Raw genomic sequence first — 23,051 nt, 5'->3', positions numbered from 1 at the left:
TTTCACAAAAGTGAAATCACAAAAATGCAATGGATATTTTGTATGATATCTTCACATTTTTAATGTATATCCTAAAGATTTTAAAAGCATTAATTATGTTGTATATATTTTATATTAGAGTATACTCACACTTTCAAATTTAACACCCAGTGAATGAGAAGAACATATCATCTCTAGACACTATCATGGGGTATTAAAACTGTATGCTGTTGCTTAGGTAATTAATTAATTAATTGAACTATTATTTTTAAGTTCCAGATACTGTGCTGATGCTGGGGACACAGTAATGAAGGCAGACAAGTCTCCTGTGCCTAGTCTATACATCAAATAGACAAAAATGCAACATAATAAATAAATAAGTTCACTTCTGTTGAAACAGTACTATAAAGGAAATGAAATAGGTTATTGTGAAAGTGACAGAGTGCTTCAAATATCTATAGACAGTTTTATATTCTTGTGTGCATTTTAGCATGCAAATTCCTAAAAGGAGCATTAAAATATTCATACATTCTTTTCACTTTGTCATATTTATATTCATCAGCTCACTGAGGGCACATTTGCCTTACCACTACATCAAATATGCTTACAGAAAGACTATAATGTGAATAGCGCATTGTTGGGTATAAGGAATTCCAAGAAGTATAGAATATGTTGCCAGTCCCTGTGGAATTTTCCAGGTAGCTAGGGAAAACAAGGTACATAGGTCAGAGAAGCTCGTACTAAAAGGGAGATCTGCTTGAGGAGCAATTTATTCATGATAAAAGTCATATTTTACAAAGATTCTGGACCAGTATGTGGTTTAAAGGTGAGAGATGAGAGAAAACTTATAGTTATAAGCTGATAGCTTTAATGCAAATTCAAATAGCAGTGGGAATAAGAAAGGAAACATATAAAACTGCTATAGATCACATAGACAAGGCACTATGACTGATGAGTAGGTTAATTTGAAAAAAGGGAGTTGTCAAATTTCTAGGAAAACAATGCAAAGTATCTGCCTTACTGCCAATAATATTATGATATATTAAAGACTATTGTCGATTAAAGTTAGCAATCACAAAAATGCAATGGATATTTTGTATGGTATCTTCACATTTTTAATGTATATCCTAAAGATTTTAAAAGCATTAATTATGTTGTATGTATTTTATATTAGAGTATACTCACACTTTCAAATCTTTAAATAAAATTTAATTATAACACACCAAATTTTTTAGTTTTGGATCCACCGTGTACTGGTCATTACACTCTTCTCCTCAAACATTATTTTTCTATATTCATATATAACAATATTTTTATAAACTCATCTTCTGTTTTCCTATTTTTAGGTTCCTATCAGCATGATTTAGTCCAGAACTACTTGTGATCTTTAGATATGTATGCATTTAAAACAAACAAAGTTGGTAATTGCTAAAGGTTTATCAAGTTCTAGGTTCCTGAAAATTTCTGGCAATCTCAAATTTTTTGTTACCTACATGCTGATCAATCTCAAATGTTTGTCTCCAGCCTAGATCTTTTTCTTCAATGCCAAGTATTACATGTTTAAAACCATTATTCTAACAGTCTTGGTATGTAGACAATGGCTTTGGATCTCACCTGTATTTCATATGAGGTGTTAGTTTTCTCACCTATAACTCTTACCACAAGTTTTCATAAAAATGACCTCAACAGTCAGAGGGAGACTGCCCTACTGCTGTACTTTGGGAGTCACCATTCTGTTTCACACCACTGTGCTTCTGAACATATTCTCTCAACCTGGAATGAACAACAGGCAATGTTAGGTCTCATAATCTCTTAGTACTTGCTTCTTTTCTCTGAACTTTTGCAAATTTCATTGTTCTCCTTTATTTCAGCAATGCTCCCTATACACACATCTCTTAAGAAACCGGTTACATTTCCCTATAATTCTTTATTTAGAAATCAGTCTCCCCAATTCAACCAGGATCTACTAAACTATGAACTACTTGAGAGTAGACACTGTCCAGCCAGGTGTGCATCACGAATACTAATAAAGAAAATAGAGTGACACTCAGTAACTGCTCAAGAACCGAATAAGTGAATGAACATGTAAGAATCAGAATGAGCTTATCCACATAAAAAGTGATCTACCGATCACAGTCTGTTTTAGGGTGGGTCACGGACCAAACTGCATATTTAAAATTATCTATTCCATAAATAAAATCACAATTTAGAAATATTTCAAAATTTAAAAATAAGTGAAAAATTAGTGTTGCTGTCTTTAATTTTTCCAAAAAAAACCAAACAATAAATTTTAAAGCTGATAAGACATATATGTTAAAGATAATGTACTAACCAGTACTGAAAAGAGTATTATTAAACAAGAACTACTCACATTTGAAACCATAAACTTTATTCAGTGCACACCACCTCTTATTCTTGATTATATGGAAAATAAAATTACTCTTTTTGTCCTTCATACTAATAAAGTTATTCAGAGTACATCAGGTCTGCAAGCATTTGCATACTAATTTAATTTTTAGAATCCCAAATTTATAAAGTTTCCATGCAAAGTTTAAATGTACATATATTTCATATTACAAACTACTTTTAATATTATACACATTTTAAAATATGCTAGATTATATAAAGTTAAGAGGTTGCTTTTTTGTATTTTAAGAAAATGGCAAAAAAATCATTTGAGAGTACAGACAGAAGTATGGAAATGTGATGAGAGTAGGAACAAGAAAACACACTAGAACTAGAAAGGATGAAAACGTTCATAAAATGAGATGTGTTCTCTCACTGGCTCATTGTGATATATCATATCAATAAATGTCTCTTAAAATAATTGTAATTTACTTCCTTAACTGACATAACATCAACATTTAATAATTAAAACAGTATAAATATTCATCAATATATGTGACATACCTCAGAATATGTTTATACACTGATTGCCAAAAGAGCAATGATACACACAACACACGTACACAACATTCAATCTCCTTGTCCTTATAAAAATTGAAACACTAGTGAAAAAGAATAAATACCATTAAGCTGGTACAGATCCATATCCATTTGTGAACCGATACAAAAGTGTATTTTTTTCATGAGAATGTTATAATGCAAACAAAAATCTTTTAGAGTAATTTTGAGCTTTTTTCCCTTCTAAATTTGACTCAGAATGAATTTTTCCTGTTCTAGCAAAGACACTTCCTATATTCTGTATAAACAATATTTTATAACCTCTTTAGAAATAAATGGCCCAAGAATAGATTCTTAACATTTCACAATACATAAACTGCTAACACGTGTACTATAGTTTAAACATAACAATAGTCTACAAAGGAAAAATCTGTAATGCATAGGCAATAAATGGTTGTATAAACACGAAAAGGAATATTAAATAGCCACACTTCAAAGGTTTTTAATAGGAAACCTCAAGTAGACCTAGAAATATTTGACAGTCTAATATTAAAAATGATTATCTTGAGCTCTTTTTAACATTTCCTAATTGTGATTCCAAAAGTAATTACTAAAAACATGACCAGAAGAAATACTAACTCTAAGAATGAAACTAACAAAATGAAGATTAATTTCCATTGACAATCTTTATTTGGATCTCTTAAAATAACCAAAGGGGGGAAAAAATAAAAACTGTCTAATTTAAGTTTTAATGAGACTTGATTTACCTTTTGGGATGATTTTCACTGCCTATTTTATGGAGACTGGACTGTCCAGGTGAGGGCTAAAACATTTGGATTACGCAGTGGTCAAATAAGATGGTGAGAAGTCATCAGATTAATATGTATTTTAGCATGACACAATATACAGACAATAAAATAGATAAAATAATTTGTTGGGTCTATACATAGAAATCTAAACCAAGAGTTCTATTTTCACATTGAAGATTGGCATATATTTGTTCATCAAGAAATGCACTCATGTGGAAAACAAGATATTTATAATGAATCAGTCTGGTGGGATTTGAAATTTAAGCAGAGGATTAGACAGCAACTCTACTTTTTACTCTCTACATTTGCTATTTTTTTTATTTTATTTTTATTAGTGAATGTGAACTCTTTTAGAAAAAATGGAAAATATTTCTATCATAATAAATTAAATAAATGGCAAAGTCAACAATTTAGTATTAATAGTAGAGACTACAACTTCCATTAAAAAATTGTTTTAGCTGCATTAAGAATATCAAAATTAAATGGTTTCATCACATAAAAATTCACCAAAACATTATAATTGCATATGGCAAATGTATTACTGATAAAATATTTTCAACATACATAGCAAACCAAAATTGTTCTGACATTTAAAAATGCTGGTTACTTTGTTTTTACTTCAATATCATCTACAATAAATGGACTTTTGAATTATGTGGTCTGCGATTGAATGTTTGAGAAATTTCTCTTACAGAACTTAAAATTTATATAATATCCTTGCTAATTCTCACTAGCCATGCTGTCTACGAATCAATTTTGTTTTATAAATATAAATTATAATCAATATTAAAAATATTTGAAAAGTTCATTTGGTTTCAAAAATGAGAATGATAACATGTACATCTTCATTTTTACAAGTTTTATCAGTTAAATGAGGCTCTAATCAAAAACAAAAAAAACTGCCATCTCATGAACTTTAGTTAATTTTGAAATTACTCTATGCATAAAATGCTAAATATTTACTAAATACAGTAGTATAAAGTCCTCTTGACTTGAAATCATTACATATCAAATTTGAGAACAGTTAAAATAGTCAGTAGGATTCAAGATAATCTCTGTCTTAATTAATATTAAAGAAAACTATTCTGTGTGTATCCATTACTTATTCTCATTATAGAAACAAAGGATAAAAATCCAAATATCATTTAATTTTATTATTATTCAAATACATAGAATTTCATAGTTAGATACCATATATTTTTAATTAAAAATATACATATACACACATGGCTTTACAACACTTGCTTTAATCTAAATCTTGAGTCATTCTGTCAAAACTTATCACAGTGTCAAAGTTCCATAACTATTTTGCTAAAAATGTCATTTAAATTTATCTCACAATATTAGCATCAATTAGTACAGGACTGGCTGATGGTCTTCCCAAATGGCTGTGGCAGACCTGATTACCAAGAAACCATTTATCAATGATTATAGAAGACACTCCTACATTCGTTCCATTCATTCTGATACCTACTGAGACAGGTACTGGTTTTTCATTTGAAAAATGAAAAGAGCCAAAACATATCTAATCCTTGACCCTAAGAAGCTTGCATTCTACTGAAGGAGACTGAATCAGAAAACTAAATGGCTTAGACTAAGTACATAGTATTTAGAAATATAACGAAAACTGGATTCAGTTGAGACATATTTGGAGGAGTCCAATTAATAAGATCTGATGAAGGAGTAGCTTCTGGAGGAAGCAAGACAAAAGTATCAAGAATAATTCAAAAGTTTTTAGCATGGTGGAAATTTTATTTATTGATACGATGAATACTTGGAGATAGAAATGTTTAAGAAAGCAGAGAAATTGTTTTAAAATCTTTTAAAAATGTTAACTTTGAGAAGCTTATGAGATATACAAGTTATGATGTCAATCTAAAAATGAGTCTGGAGCTAAAAAAAAATCCATATAGATCTAAATTTTATCAATGACATAGAGTCACTAATGACAGAATATGAATGTAAATGGTCAAGTCGGATAGAAAAACAAAAGAATGAACTCAGTAACAGGTAAAGGAGGAAAATCAAATGCTATTGCCCAAAACTGAAAAGGAAGTACAAGAGACACTCACATTAAAAAAATAAAAAAGGTTTCAGAAAAAAAGTTAGTCATTGAATGCTCTGAATACTACTGAGACTTAAGTAAGATGAAACTGGAAAGTTCCATCATATTTGGCAACATACAAATTATATCAAATTATTGTAACATAAATTATAACATAAATTATATCATTATATCATATGTGACTTGACAAATTAAGCAAAATTCTACTCAATCCTGAAATTACAAATTATTAAAAGTCATGCATTTGTAAACATTTTACCATCTAATATAATATCTAAACATCATATACACTATGTACTTATTGGTAAATTAAATTTAACAAACTTTTATTAAATTTCTATTAAGTGGCAAGCAACTTACTGTGGGCTGATAACTCAAATGGGAAAAATACATGAGCTGCAATCTTTATATATATTAAGTTCAGAACACAATGATACAAATATACATATGAAACATGAAAATACCAGATATAAAGAATGCATAATAAAGTTCCATGGTCACCGGAATACAGAAAAATAATTATTTAATTTCTATATTCTATTCATTTTTCTGTAGAACTGCCACTTCTAAATGTTAAAATAACCCTTATAGGGCTACTGATCAGCATTTCCTGATCCTGAGCTTTAGAAAAATAATAACTTTATGCCTAAATGAATCACTAGAAACACAGAAAACATCAAACATAAGAAAAGTACTATAATTAATGAGACACTTGCAACACTAACTTAGAATTAGAAGAAAGTCCAATGTATTTGTTACTCATTAGAATTCACTTGGCTTTTAAAAAGTTAAAGCCTGCCTCATATTATAATCTCACTGTACAATGGGTAATTTGCAGATGTGGAATGGACTAAAACTGGATGAGCATGGAAGAAATATATCATGACAGAATAGTTATAATCAGATTAATATGATGATTTGACTAAAGAGAGTGAACTTTTTTATCTTTATACTTACTACAAACAAAAATGTATGACCTTCACAGAGTCATAAATGTGGCAGTGCAATTTCAATTATATCTTGAAATAAGCCAGTATCAAAATCTTGGTATTATACTAATTCTTCAGGGAAGAAGATTGATTGGTTTCTATATGTCAAACAAAGCAAGAGATTCTGCAAAAGGATAAAGAAAAGCCAAGTGGGTCCAGTTTACTATTATTAGTGATTAAAAAAATAGTAGCAAATATTTAACTTACTGCTAGAATCCTTCTGAACTCAACATATATTGACTTAGTTACCATCACAACACTATGAAGTAACTACTGTCATCCCCATTTTAGTTTCTGAGGACACTAAAGCAAAGATAAATTCTTTAACTTAGCCATGGTCACTTAAACAGGAAGTAGTATTGCTATTATTATATTTTATCAAAAGCTTGTTATTTTTAAAAGATTGTGTTATAAGACTCTATTAGACAAGTACATTATAACCTATTATTGATAATAATGTGACTCAAAATACCTTCCTTCCTGAGAGAGATTTAACATTAATCTGTCTTCAGATTTTCTTGCTTTCATTCTATCCCAATCATCTCTAATATAATTTTACAATAAAAATGTTATATTCCAATTAATTTTGTTGATATTTAGTTTGCTTTCTGTGTCACACACACACACAAATTATCACAGTTTAATTTCAAGGGTGACAGCAAACAGGTCTAGTTACCTGAGACTAAGCACTCTTACAAAAAACAGTTATCCGCTATCTCAGTAGGCCATCTTTAGCCTCTAAAGAGACAAATTCCCCGACAAAGGAAGGGGTGCCTACTATTCAATGAGAGCAGCAGGACGGGAGAGGAGGAGTGGGGTGGAGGGTGCCACCAGATGGCCTTCACTACTATTGGTCTTGTTTTATAGAGGGATTGTTTTAAGCTACCCTTAAGATCATATTTCATGGTTGGTGCAATTTACCTCAGATTCCTCACAAAGACACACTGTTTTAAATAAAATAACAGAAACTTTGCAGAGACTGTATCCCCAATCCACCTCTTTTCTTTGGTTACAACTGATGATAATAATGATTACAATGACAAGTAATTTAAAATTAAAGAGAGAACCAGTATGTCATACACTGGCTGTGGCTCAAACTTTTAGGAAAAGGTCAAGACTTATAGAAGGAGAATGGATATTAATAGCAACAAATGACGATTTGAACATCAAAGACACTGAATATAAAACTATGGTTATGGCTCATTACTCTTTTTATGAGGATTTCCTAAGTTCGAGGTTTTCCTAAGTTTAAGGTATTAACGTTGTCACTGAACTACTGCTATTCTTTATATCAGAATGCTCGGTGGAATATATTCTGATGTGAACATATAAGATGCTGATGCATTAACAAGAAAAAATATAATTCTACATAGTCAGTTAGTGGTGGATGCAATTTTTAAATCCATAATTATCTAAGAATTGAGAAGCACCACTTTATAAGAAATAATGAAATTAAGTACCTTTTTATTTATTTTTGTATCTTAGTTTTATTGATTGTGAATGTTAAGTACAAGCAATGTTAAAATGTACATTGCAGTAGGAATAAAAAATCTGGGTTAAAAGAAGAATGAAAAATAGGAATAAATTTTCATTTGAATTCAATATTGTAAATGCAAGTCACATGTACACAGTCTTATTTTCTCTACAGAGATTGTATTCTAAATTGTAATGTCATTGATATACTTCTGTAAATCAGAAATGCTAGTTCATGTATAGTTTATTCTCTATACCAATCATTTTAGGCCATAATGAAATGCAAACAAACAGAAAAGAACTAACTTGAATCAATTTGTCCTTCTGAATGACATATCCTTCATACCTGCAAAGCCATCTCATCAGCTAGACCACTGCACTCATGCTCATAAATTTGACAAGGTTGGTTGATTCTCTTCCAATCCCACTTACATTTAGAAATATGTAGCCATATAACTTACTTTTCTATTAATTTATAAAGTGCTTCAGTTATGATGACAGGCAAAATCACGTGTTTGTTTTCAAAGCACAGGTTCATATTTTGATTATCTTTATATCTCATTGTAGATGCAGAGCTTTTGAATATACACCAAAATGTAAGACAGATTTTGTTGTGTTTTAGAAAATAAAGCATTCAGTTAGGATACTCCAAAGCTGTCAATGGAATCATCTTTCACAAGCGCCACTTAAGCCAATATATGAATAAAATGATTCATTACTTCACTCTACAAGCCATTATTTCTAATTAAAAACTACCCCATAAATACCTATTTTATTGTGGTGTGTGTGTAGTAAATAAGTTCACTTCATTTCATCAGTAAAACACTTTATTTCCAAGTGTATCTTCCTAATTAAAATGACTATTTCCCATTCATATTTCTGGACTATAATTTATAATAGTTTGAGAATCTCTGAATATTCACTAGACAAACTATCACCTTAACTTTTTAAATCATACTGCATACAAAACAAAATTTTAAAAATCATTTTTACAAATGTGTATGTGAGAGTTATAGAGCTACTTCTTATGTTAAAAAAAAAAGAATAAGTTGATAAAACTCATTTTCATAAATTTGCATAATCATTTTCCCCACCACTAAACAACTGTGAAGGTAAAATCCATTTCAATTACTTTTATTGTAAAATTACTATGTGCAGTACCTTGGAATATATTAAAAGATATACGATACATCAACCCAAATACTCATGAAGATAATACTCCAAAGTGTCTTCTCTCTCCAACTACTAACTGAATGAATACTTGATTCTTCACCTTTTACTTTCCAGCATACTTTCTATCCATTCTTTCTTTTCTAGAAAAACAATATGGTACAACAGAAAGAGCTTGAGGACTGTGTTTCTTTAGATATGGATGTGAATATTTACTTTGCCATTTATTAGAAGTATTTCTTTGGGCAACCCATTTCCTTTGCTAAATCTCAGTTTAAAATTGTCAAGCTTTGATTCCTTTTATTTCCTATGCTCCCAAGCCCACTCTTACCCAGGCTATTATATATATTGCCTTTCAATATCTAAATATATACTATATTTTCAGGCAGCAGAGTATTTCATGCCTAACTTTTGTAAACTTTGACACTATTGTTTTCCTCAAAATACTCTTCAATAAAATTTTCTTTGACATTGTCCTCCCTTCTGCTTCCTTTTAAATATCTAATTAATACTGGCTCTTCTCAGCTTCTTTCACTGACTATCATCTATTACTTCTTTATATGGAAGTTCATCCATCAGAACCTTAGTAATTCTGTATCTATTTCTTTACTGAAATAATCAATGCTTTTCTGGTTGTTTTACTGGAATAGCTGACTCCCAACTTCAAGATGCCTTTCCACAGAATCCTCAATTGCTGTTGTACAGAAATATTATTAAGTCTGATAAGTAAAATTATTAAATTTGAGGAGTAATTAAGATGCATCCAACTTGGAAAAACTATAGTTTTATCCAAAGCTCTATCTAGTTCTTGTCAATTTTAAAAAGTCTTAGCCATACCGCCCCACATCAAAATCAACATCAAAACTCGTAAAATATAGTCCCTTTATACTTCTCAGCAATACCTCTTCATAATATTGTCATAATCTTAGTTGAGAATATATGATGAGAAATCAAATAAATAAGAAATCAAAGAAACATGTTTTATATTGAGAAAAAGCCACATATTTAAGACTATTTTAAGGAAGATTTTTTAAAGAAGATATTCTAGAGATACTAGAGTTAATATTGCATAAAGGGGTTATATATCCATTTGAATTCCTAGGCTAATGTTTACTTTAAATAAAAGATTTTCAAGACTTTCCACCCACAACATACATACATTGAAATCTGATGAAATGTTCTCTTTCAAATATGTAAAAACATGAAAAGGCAAAGCAGTAATTTACTATATGCCTTTGTTGAGACAAATTTTCCAGTACTTCCTTGTACAAGTTATAAAAGTTATATAAATTAAAAGATACATTAGGAAAGATTTTTAAAGGGAGTAGTTTCTTATTGAGAACTTGAAGGAAGATTAGATATTTTCAAGGCCAAGAAAAGATGATGGAACAAATTAATTATGACTGAAGAAAATTCATGTCTAATTATAAACACTGTGAATCGTATTTAACCAAAAACATGAGATACTTATGTTATGTAGCAAGTTATGTCTTTATTTTCTTGAAAATAGATATAGTAGTCTGCCCTTACCTAGGGGAGATATGTATGTTCCAAGCCTCCAGTAGATGCCCGAAACTGCAGACAGTACTGAATCTTAGATATACTGTTTTTTCCTGCTATATATACCTTCTACTTAATCAATTTCTTCAATTTTACCAGAAATGTACAGCAGCTCACAGATGTAGCCTCTCCAATATTTTTTACATATTTCAGTCTAAACCTATTCTTAAATCTGTGTAATCATTCCTTACTTGCAGTAAATGGTTTAGTGTCAATAGTTTCAGAGACTCCCTTGCTTAAGTCTTTGTATATGTTCAAAGTTTTCCGATATAGCACATTGCCAGCAGTCAAATTCTGTTTTTTGTTCAAGTCTTCCACCCACATTTTAATGCCTTTTTCATCTTAACTAAAAATTTATCATGTATTGTGTCCTTAACTTTTGCAGTTGAGGTGCAATGGCAAAACTAGAACAAAATTTTTTTTATCTTCTTTAGTATTCCACAGATGGATTTGTTCTTAATGTAGATTTTAGCAAACTTAGCATATGACTCTTTCTTTCCTTAAGTCAAGAACTTTTACCTTTTCACTTAAAGAAAGCACTTTTTCACTTAAAGGAAGCTTCTCTTTACTATGGGTGAATTTTCAGCATCATTACTCTTGCACTTTAGGGCCATTATCAAATAAAATAAGGATTACTTGAAGACAAGCACTGCAATACTGAAACAGTCGATCTGATGATAATCAAGATGCTAAAGTGACTAATGGTCAGTCAGACTCACAATATAGAGACAATGGACAAAGAAATGACTGATGTCCCAGGAGGGCCACACAAGATTTCATCATGCTACTCAGAGCAGCCTGTGATTTAAATCATGAATTGTTTATTTCTGGAATTTTCCATTTAATATTTTTAGACACAGTGACCATGAGTAATGGAAATCTTGGAAATCATAACCAGGAATAAAGGGGAACAACTTTACTAAAATTAGTACAATCAAGGTGTTCTGACTCATGGGTATCAATCATACCTGTGGAATTATCTAGCGTCAGACAACTTTACTAAAGTTCCTAATATGTAGTTATTTGATGTCTCAATATTTATATAAACTAAGTTTAATTAATTTGAACAATTAATAAATTGAAATTTAATCATGCTAAAATTATGAGGTAAATTTTCTTACTTGTATTTAAATATATAGCATGTGGAAATATTTTTCATGATTTCTCTGTATAAAATGTAAAAAAAAAAAAGATAAAATGAATAAGAAAGAAACTAGAGCAATAATAAATACTAGTTTCTAAAAGTGCCCTCGAGTTATAAATTATTCTTGTTGTTGATACTATTATTAGACCTCTAGTGTTTCTCATGGGCATCTCATTTGATCTTCACAGTAATTGTGTGAATTTGTTAGTAAGATGGCATTTACCGGTTTTATAGAAAACTGATAATAGACAAGTATCTTGCCCCAGGTTATACAGTTCTTAAGAGACAGCTTACAATGTGAATATAGGTCTTCCACTAGCATTTCAAAATCAACAGATTTCTCATCTGGTATACAAATTTCTTCTTTGAAACAGATGATAGAAAAAGATTTAAAGAATGAAGTTCTAATTTACCTCACCAAGGGAATGGCTTTTTTTGAGCTTGGGTATGACCCTTAATTGCTCTATGCTTTAGTTTTTTCATCTCTAAAAATAAGACTTTGAACTAATCTCTAAATGACTATCCAGGGCAAATAGTTTATTATTATTCTAGGATTTATCATGATAAAAACACATGAAGAAACACTAACCAAAGTTTATTTACAGTAACTAAAATGTTTTAAAATTACTGATTAAAAAAAAAAAAAAAAAAAAAAAAAAAAAAAAAAAAAAAAAAATGCTTATTTACATAGTGATTCTCCTTAATGTATAAAATATCACGGAAGATAAAAATGAAGACTTAAAAGGTGTGCCTTTAAAATTTTTAATTGTATATGTTACTCTCAACCAGATCTAAAGTTAAGAAAAGAACAGATTATTAAAATATCTATCTATATTTTACTTCTCTTAAAATACCAAAATAAATATAGCATAATGCTACTAAATATCTACTTGTGTGTGTCATATATGAATTATATCTACAATCTTAACAGTAATTTTCATCTAAGCTAAGAATTTTGAGAACTATGAAGCCATGGAAACCACAGAATTAAAGTTTAAAGCAAATAAACTATTGAAATTTATAACATGGAATTTCTATTTATACTAAATAAATGTTGATAATATCTGAAATTAATACTTATTTTCCTATATATTATATAACCTTTAAATTTTACTATGTGTTACTTATATATTCAATTGAGTATTTCCTCTTAAACTACCCTCATAGAAGCATGAATATTCAACGCAATAAAATTAAGTATTGAGCCATAATACTTTCAATTAACACATATTAATTTGAATGAATAGAATGTTTTACTAATAAATGAACAAAATGGTTTAGGTCTTACTGTTAATTTTCTAAACAGAATGCTATTTCTCTTGTCAAATGATCTGTTTTAATTCAAAATGTTATTTTATTTTGCAGAGTTTATCAATCTGTATCATTTTATTAAATAATAAAGCTCTTAGTAAGATTAAAAAAAGTATCAATAGGAAGACTATCAGGAAGAATAAAGCACTACAAAAACATAAAGAATCAGACAATGCTAAAGACACAGAAGTGATGCGCACAGATGACCCAAACAAAATTTTATCAAAATTTGCTGCCATTTGAAGACAAAAGCAGGTCAGATGTTGAGAGCTTGAAATATGCTCAATTGTGGAATAGCAGACAATTGATACAGCGGAGACTGCCCTGCAATTACCCAATATCCATTTTCTAGTTCCTCTTTACTAAGAGAACTCCATTTCTCTTGGCAGAATCACTATTCTCACCTTAAAAAGAAATTGCACTTCCACTCTTTCAGATATGGGAGAATATATGGCATCATTTTGTCGAATAAAATGTAAGAGAAAGTTGCAGAGTGCAATATCTTTAAAATCTTTAAAATGAATGGCAGTCTTAGATAAAATGTGCCTTTTGCTTTTTGTTCTTCTCCTTTTCCAGTCTAAGCATGGTGACTGGCATTCTAGTAGCAATTTGCAATAATGAAAATGAAGATCACAACATAAGCATAACAGAAAGCTGAGTCCTATAAAGCCATACCAGTCTTCATTCCCTGTATTTAGATGGCTCATCTTATGGGAAAAAAAAAAAATCTATCTTTAAAAAATTTATACCAAACTCAACTGCTGATAGACTTGCCTAAAAATTTGTCTCACAAAAAAAAAAAAAAAAAAAATATCAACAAATGTTTACTGTAAGCTTTTACTACTCTACTAATATATAACCAATCTAATTGCCTTGGACCTATTTCTTTAGCAGTCAAAGGTTTCCCCCAAAATCCTCTCCCTCACAAATGTTCATAGTTGTTATGTTTCATTCATTCAATTTAAGTATAAAATTGAATATCTATATATACCTGCTGCAAAAGTAGAAAAAAATTAAATTTGGCTTAAACTATTTTAAAACATCTATTACTTCATTTAAGTTAACAACAACAAAAAAATCTTTGCTAAATTTTCTCAAAAATAACTTTACACAAAACAATCAAGCCAAACTAGGCTGTTGTTTTCTAAACCAGTGAGTGTTTTACAGACTATTTGCAGTGAAGGATCTTTTTTTTAAAATGCAATCTGTCATAGATTGCATTTAAAGTCTTTTATTAAATATACTCATCTCAACAAAACAAGTCCAATGAGCTTCTGTTTGGGAGTTGCAACAAATATCAAACTGTTATAAAAGCTTCCAAAAGTATTCTCAACTTGTCTTTGCCTTTTGCACACTGAAAATTATAATAGGTAGGTTGTAATTAAGAGTGGAAAAACAATATAGGCTATATCAATATCATAAAAAGAAGACTTCACAGAAAAGAACATTATCATAAACAGAGAGAGACACTATATAATGATGAAAGAGTCAAATCAACAAGGATATATCAATCCTAAATGTGAGTGCACCAAATAACGAAGCTGCAAAATATGTGAAAATCTGGTAGAACTAAAAAGAGATATAAACAAATTCATAATTACAGTTCAAGACTTCAACATCCCATTCTCTATACCTGATAAAACAACCAGGCAAAAAATAAGCAAGGCCGTACAAAAACTCAACAACAGCATCAATCAACAGACTCTAAATGACTTTGTGGAATACTCTACTCCCAAACAGCAAAATATGAATTTCTTTTAAGGACCCATAGAACACACACAGAGATATACAATGTCCTGGGATAGAAAATAAACTTTAAGTAGTTAAAAACAATTGAAATCACGAAAATGTGCTCTCCGACAAAATAAATAGAACTAGAAATTATAACAGAAGGATAACAGGAAAATCTTCAAACACATGGAAACTAAGCAATTCACATCTAAATAATTAAAGAGTTCAAAGAACAAGTCTCGAGAATTTTTTTTAAATATACTATGTAAATGTCTAACTAATGTACTACATACTTGACACTAATAATAAAATGAGTAAAAAAAAACATCATATCAAAATTTGTGGGACACAGCTACAGCAATGCTGAAAAAAAATTAAGGTAAAAAATACATATATTTGAAAAAAAGAAAAGAGTCAAATGGATAATCTAAGTTACCACCACAGGAACCTAGAAAAGAATAAGAAAAATAAACTCAAAACAAGCAGAAGGAAGATATGATATAGATAACTACAAAAATCAATGAATTTTTTAAAAAACAGAAAAATCAATGAAATAAAAGTGTTCTTTGACATAATCATTACAATTGACAAACCTCTAGCAAGACTGACTTAAAAAAGGGGGGGAGCACAATTACCAATTCCCAATATTATGAAACAGTATAACATTAAATAGGATAATAAGAAAATATAAACAACTCTAAACACAGAAACTTGACAACTTCGATGAAGTAAATTAATCCCTAAAACACACACACACACACACACACACACAAATGAACACAACTCGTACAATATAAAATAATTTAAATAGCTCAGTAACTATTAAACGAATTGAATTTATAACTTAAAAACTCTCAAAATATGAATTGCCAGTCCTAGATGGTTTCACTTAAGAATTTTACCCATGTTTAAAGAATTCACAACTCTACCCGATTTCATTCAGAAAATAGAAGTGGAGGAAGACTTCTCAATTTATTTTACAAAGCTAACATTACCCTGATGGGAAAGCCATTTACAGTTGAATGCCTCTCATGAATATATACACAAAAATCCTTAATAAAATGTTAACAATTAGAATTCATTCATATATATACACATATATACTTATGTATATCGAATCACCAAAGAGGGATTTATTCTACTGATGCAGCATTGATTTAATATTTAAAATCAATCACTTTAAGCAGTTAAGGAAAGCTAAAGAAGAAAAATATCACATGATCATGTTCATAAAAGCAGAAAAAGAATTGTACAAAATCTATCACTCATTCATGCCAAAAATTCTCAGAAAAAAAAATAAAAACATACAAGATATTCCTCAATTTGATAAAGGGCACCAATAAAAAATGACAACTAACAATATGCATAATGGTAAAGACTCAGTGATTTCCTCCTAGGATCAGGAATGAAGCAAGGATGTACACTTTCACCACTCTTATTTAAAACAATACTGGAAGTTCTAGCCAGTATAGTGCAGCAAAAAAGTAAAAGGCATACAATTCAAAGAAGAAATAAGATTGTCCCTATTTGCAGGTGGCATGATTGTCTATGTAAAAGTAAAATCCCAACTACAAAATCTACTAGACTTAAAAAGTGAGTTCAGCAAGGTTTCAGGATATAAGCATATAAAAATTAATTATATTTCTATATACTAGCACTGAACACACAGACACCAAAACATTATCATTTATAACAACTTAAAAAAGAAATATGTATAAACCTAACCAAATAGGTACAGGACAATGCATGCTGGAAACTACAAGACACTGATGAAAGAAATCAAAGAGGACAAGATGGCATTTATTAAGAGCTATATAGTGTTTATTGACTGGGAGACTCAACTGCTCAAAGTATCAACTCTCCCCAAATTGATAAAAAGGTTTAACACAATTTGTGTCAAAATCTCAGCAAAATTTCTCATAGACAAAATTATTATAAAATGTATGCAGAATAGCAAAGAAATCAGAATAGCTAAAACAATTTTGAAAAAGTATAAAGTGGTGGGAATCATTCTACAAAATTTCAAGCTTTGTATTGTTAAGTAATCAAGCATATATGTTATTGGGATAGAGACTGCCATATGGATCACTGGGGGAAAAAAATTAGAGACACAGAAATAGACCCACTGACTTTTGATGAAGTTGCAATCTAATAGAGGAAAGATAGCCTTTTCAACAAATGTCATGGAAGCAACTAAACATACATAATCAAACACTGATCAAATTCACACATCTTATAAAAAATTAACATAAAATTAACATAAAATGAATCACAGACATAAAACAAAAATTTTAAGGAAAATCTTTGGGCTAGGCAAAGACTTTATAGAGTTGTCATCATCTATGTTTAATATATTTAAAGTATTTAGGATCTCTTAATATAAAGTTATTATACCAATTTTCAGTTAAAAAACTAATAGTTTTAATTATGGGTATTTTTGTGATATTTTTTAATTTTTATTACTTTATAAAATATTATTAGATTCCAGGCTCTAGTCATACATTGCAATTTGACATACAATTTAAAATATTTTTTTTCAAACTATTCACTCTGATAAACAGTTTATGTGCCCCTCAAATTTTATGAAGATTTTTCCCCAAGATATTAAAGAAAAGTTAGTTTGAAAATCACAAAATCACATCAAGTGTTATCAAAGCTTAGTTGCAATAATGATACTTTTAAATCATTTTTCTTGAAAACCCAAGATCTTTGAGAGACCTCATTTGAGATTAACAAATGAATAAAAAGCTCACCCTATGGAAAATCTAACATTTTACCTTTATACTAGAGTGAAATAAGAATGTAAAAGCCGATCACTATGTAATACTAAACAAACAAACTTTCAGATTATAAGAAAAGAATCAAAACTGGAAGAGAAAATCTCCGGTTCATGATGTTCCCTCTGAGACATATTCAAATATTCATTCTGGTCTCAAGCAATGTTTTTGAATATTCTCTCCTGTTCATTCTATGCTTAACGTTATGTTTCAAATCATGTTTGAGGTAGGGGTAGGGGTAATATCAAGGAGTTATGGACCTGCTTCTAGGAATAAGAAATCAATAAGAAATAAATCTTTTTTATTTATTTCATAATATTTAGTAAATTTGATTTCATTTGTTGTTAATCTCAACAAATGAAATCAAATTTACTAAATATTATGAAATAAATAATTAAGATGATATAAGTACATTATCTCCAATTTATAAAGATACAAAACTATTCCCTCTATTTGGAATGCTTTCTTTAGCTGTCATTTAAAATTTATGCAAGTGTTAGGGCAAGTTTACCAGAAAATATAACACTTCAATAAATTTTTAGGCTGAGTCAGGTTCTTGCAGAAAAATTTGACCGACAAGAAACAAAGCACCACTCGGAGAGTTGGAGAACTCAGGTTCCCAGAAGACCTACTGCTCTGAATATCTGGGCCCCAAGCTCAGGGGTAATCTTACTTTTATAGGGCTTAACAAGCAAAGGCCACATATCTGTTATCTAGACAGAACAAGCAAAGGGAAGGGTGAGTCTTCAGTTGCTCTCGAGGTCGTCCTGCCTTTCAGCCTATGTAGCAAGCATGTCTACAGAAGCAGAACCAAGAGCTGATTACAAGATTAGGCATTTGAGTGGAAAATTCCTCTTCACGGTAACCACATCAGTACTCCCAAAACATCATATGCCTGCTTAAGGTATTTAGAACTTACCGCCACTGAACTGAAATTGTTGAGTCACTTTTCTGTGCCAAACAATGAACTTTTTGAGACAAGAGACCATAGCATCTCAACTACTGGGTTGGAGGTTTGAGAGGTGACATAGAACCCAGAACTCAAATCATATTTATTAAAATGAATGAATGAGGGTTAACATAGTCTTAATATTTAATCTAAAAAATAAGAAGAGTTTTAATGACTTATTAATATTTAAATCCTTTCAAAATTGGTTCTCACCTTAAAATAGAATGATCACTTCATTAATTAAATTTTTAAAGTGATTTTCTCAGTAATATCATGACTTCTGAAAGTTTTGGGAAAATCTTTCAAATCTCCCAAGTAGTTCTTGATATCTAGTAAATAAAATATAAGCAGTCTTTCCAGATAAGATTAAGATGTGCCTAAAATTTCTGACAGGTCATAGATGTGGAGTAAAAAAGTAATGATATAATAAAAGAGAACTAACAAAAGATAAAAAAACCATTAGTCGAAATTGTATATGAAAGTACAAAAATATCATTAACGATTTAAACCTAGAAGTGAAATAATGTTCTTAAGCATTAACACAGGTCAGATTATGTTTGAAATAGCCAGATATCCATATAAGAGGCAAATAAAATTTTGCCAAGCTTTTTAAGAAAGAATCCTGCTCATTTTGTTATAGCATAAACTCTATAAAGGAAGGAGGACTGGCAAATTATTGTCACTGGCATCACTTGCCTCCTGATACTATGTACTGAGAACACCATATGACTTCTGTTGTATTCCTGCCCCCAAATGTATAACATAAATCTAATTATGAGAAAACATTAGAACTCAAATTGGAGAACATTCTGCCCTATATTATTTATAAATGTCAATGTCATAAGACATAAAAGAAAGACTGAGAAACCATTCTTAAAAATAAACTAAAGAGGCACGATCACTGAATGTAATGTATGATTAGGAATGTTCTTTTGTTATATGGACATTATTGAGACAATTAACAACATCTGAAAAAGGTTTATATATAGGGCTGGCTTCATAGGCATGTAATCAGTGCAGTCATATGAGCCTTACACTCAAAAAGATCAAGATTTGGGGTTAAATACCCTTCAGGAATCATCTTGAATTCTTAATTTTATCTCTGAGTTTGTGTTTTATAAGTGAAGCCTGACAAGATGACAGAGTATGTGCAGCCACTATCCTAAAAAACTTGTCTTATAGCAATTATGGTAACAGGTAAAATTTGAATATTTTAGAGAATGTGATTGTAGGATATACAGACAATATTTATATAATTTTCACAACATGTAAAATTTAAAAAAATCCTATCTAACTCACCCCTGAATATTACTCATTTTAGAACCCATGCTTACAGAATTACAAATATAAAGTTATGAAAAACCCATTATTTAAAAATGTCTAATACCAATTCTTTTAAAGTAATGAATAACTAGAAAAAACATAGTTTTAATTTTTTCTTCTTTTGCATTTGTCAAAATGCTGATTTAAGTTTATTTTTAATGGAGATTACACATGCACATATACACTCGTATACACACAAACATGGATTCATTATTATAAAAATAAGCATATCTATCCTCATAGACAAAATGTAACTATGTTATTTCTATTCTAAACTTCCCACTCTGTGATCTCTTAATTAAGCTCTCAACTAGGTTTTAATTTTATAAAAAATTGAATTCAAAAAGTGCACTTAAAATGTAAAGATAACACTTCTTTAAAAGAAAGGCAGAGCAGAACCCGTTCTCCCTTTGGATTAACCTAAAATATGTAAATATTTTAATTTTAATAATGCAAATTAAGTTAAAAAAATCTGCATTTACAGACTCCCAGTAAAAGTATATAATTTCATGTTTACTAATCATTTTTTAAAAAGTATAACATTTTATTCTCTAGTTCAAATTTTAGTTTAAAAGGGATTATGGTAATATATTTTATTTTCTAGATATTGCTAAAAGAGGATTAAAAGCGAAATGAGATGACTGTGTCTAAAACAAACATTTAGGCCTCTACACAATTTGGTTTTCTGAATACTATTCTTTTGTTCAGTTCATGTGAACTAGCATTTTGCAACTTTGAATTAATTAAGATTATAGTAGTGCCTTAAAATTAGACATATTAGAAAATGAAACAAATTATATGTATCCTGCTTGATAAATATGCAAAGGAAAAGCTGGGGAAGAGATAGACTAGATGTCATATATTTTTTCAACAAAATGAGAACTTCTAGTGAATTTTTTTTCAAGTATATCTTTGCATTTATTAAAACATAATGAAAAAGTAAATTAATAAACCAGGCAGAGCTAGTCTTGGAGCAGAAAATGCCAGTATCAGAATTCCACAGCCAAATTATCATTCTTACGACATGTTAAGAGTCAAGAAGACAAAATTAATAAGAAAATTGCATTATTTAGACTTAAAAGTCAATATATTTTAGCTGAAGAATCAACAAATTTATTCATTACTAATGATTATTTTAAATTAATCTATAAAAATAATTTTAGAACTTTTGGAAATAAGCTTAATAGCATGTTAGATTTAATAAGAGGCAATACAAACCCTTTGGTGTCATACAAACTAATGTTTTCTTATTCAACTTCCAAAAAAAAAAAAAATCAGTCATCACTTAATTTAGATTTGAATCTTAGTCTAAAACCATACATGTTAGTTTTGAGAATTTTAAAATGCATCATTAATGATTTTTTTAGCTCATATAAACTGAATAATCTTCATTAAAAATTAATTCCCAATTTAAATATTGGTAAGTAAGAGACATTTTCAAGAGGCTTAGGACAGAAAATCAGGTATCCAAAGTCAGTCCTCCGTACCAATGAGACCTGGAAAATAGATGTAAAGCTTCTGGTAACCTAGTCTCATAAGCAAGGAATGATCAAATTAATTTCTGTACAATCTGCAATGAGGCAATCTTTCCAAGCAGTAGTGCAAGGGTTAAAAATGGACAGCAGCTAATAACCCTATGGGCTGCAAATACCCAGAAGCAAGGTCAATAGTTTAAAAACCCCTTCTCATTGGCCAACTGAGTCCAGCCAGAGAATGGCCAAGCTAATAAGCTTGGCACATTTGGAATTCATTGGAAGCAAAGAGAAGGAAAACCCTCCACAAAAAGAAAGTATATAGAAGACTACAATAGTCATTACAATCTTTAAAATACCCTTGCTTAAGTTTTAAATTCTGTGAAGTTTCTCTGAGATGCATAGATCCATCTTATAAATAGTATTGGGACTCTTCATTTTAACATGTTTTTCTCTTATGTCCTTTCATTCTCCATTTTCCCCTACCCCAACTTCTTTTTAAAAAAATGATGTAATGTAGACTTACTTTCATTCGTATTTATTTTTTCAGAAGCATTCCTCATAAAGAAAGTTTACAAAATGTTTGTTATGGACAACTAAATTATAATTTTCAATCTGACTTACAAAAGAATACTTTCATTTACTCATTTATTTAATATGCATTCTCTAGTGAATTCATCCATTCAATTACAGCATACTCACATTTATATTTGAAAATAAAGCCAAAATCAAAAAGAATTTTTATAGCTATTAATATAAGCATTTATGAAATTATTGGTACATATGAGCTAATCCAGCCTCCTTCGTCTCTCGGGATTTGCATGTCTATTGCCTTTTCCCAATCCTTCAATATGTACTATAACAATAACAGAGAAACAGTTGTTATAGAGCTTTGTTTGGAAGGTAAAACAAGATGCAATGTAAATTAAAAATTAGTTTACGCAGCTGCCATTTTCTTTTGTTTCTTGTGGACAACTCTAAGATGCCATCAAGATGTTAAAAATAAAGTGAGATTGTAAATTTCTTAAACCTTGAAGTTTAAAGGCTTCGCAGGTTATAAAGAAAGGAAACTAAAGGATTAACTATTGTATTTATTGTATTATAGTTTCAGATTTTGTTCAAATCTTAAAGGGCTAGGACTATTCATTCTTTCATAACAGATCTGAGCAAAGAGTAAATTAATATGTGAAAGACGAATGACATATCCACTTATGCAATATCAAAGCAGGTTATTTTGTAAGCGTATTATTTTAATTCTTTAATACGGTTTTTCCCATGTGGCTTTAATCTTGGATTCCAGTTGGAAAAAAATTACCTCGAATCATCTTATTAATTCCAAAAAAATATAATATAAGTATTATAAGGTTTCATTGTATCAGATTTAGGCACTGAATA

At 29.7% G+C, this 23,051-nt stretch overlaps 1 protein-coding gene across 10 annotated transcripts in view; it reads right to left on the bottom strand.

Annotated features, from left to right (window-relative positions):
* ADGRL3 (adhesion G protein-coupled receptor L3) overlaps positions 1 to 23,051 on the bottom strand; it is a 726,915-nt gene that overhangs the window by 520,036 nt on the left and 183,828 nt on the right. The window contains exon 3 of one of the 10 annotated variants that reach the window (XM_039845304.1): positions 1,594 to 1,752. The exons of the other annotated variants lie outside the window; for them this stretch is intronic. The gene's annotated coding sequence lies outside the window, so the exon portion shown is untranslated. The remainder of the gene's footprint in view (positions 1 to 1,593; positions 1,753 to 23,051) is intronic. 10 annotated transcript variants of the gene reach the window in all.

This window comes from Pteropus medius, unplaced genomic scaffold, assembly GCF_902729225.1.
Source record: "Pteropus medius unplaced genomic scaffold, Ma_sr-lr_union100, whole genome shotgun sequence".
Taxonomy (NCBI): domain Eukaryota; kingdom Metazoa; phylum Chordata; class Mammalia; order Chiroptera; family Pteropodidae; genus Pteropus; species Pteropus medius.
The sequence above is the reverse complement of the archived record's forward strand: the minus strand, read 5'-3'. Positions and strand labels throughout refer to the sequence as shown.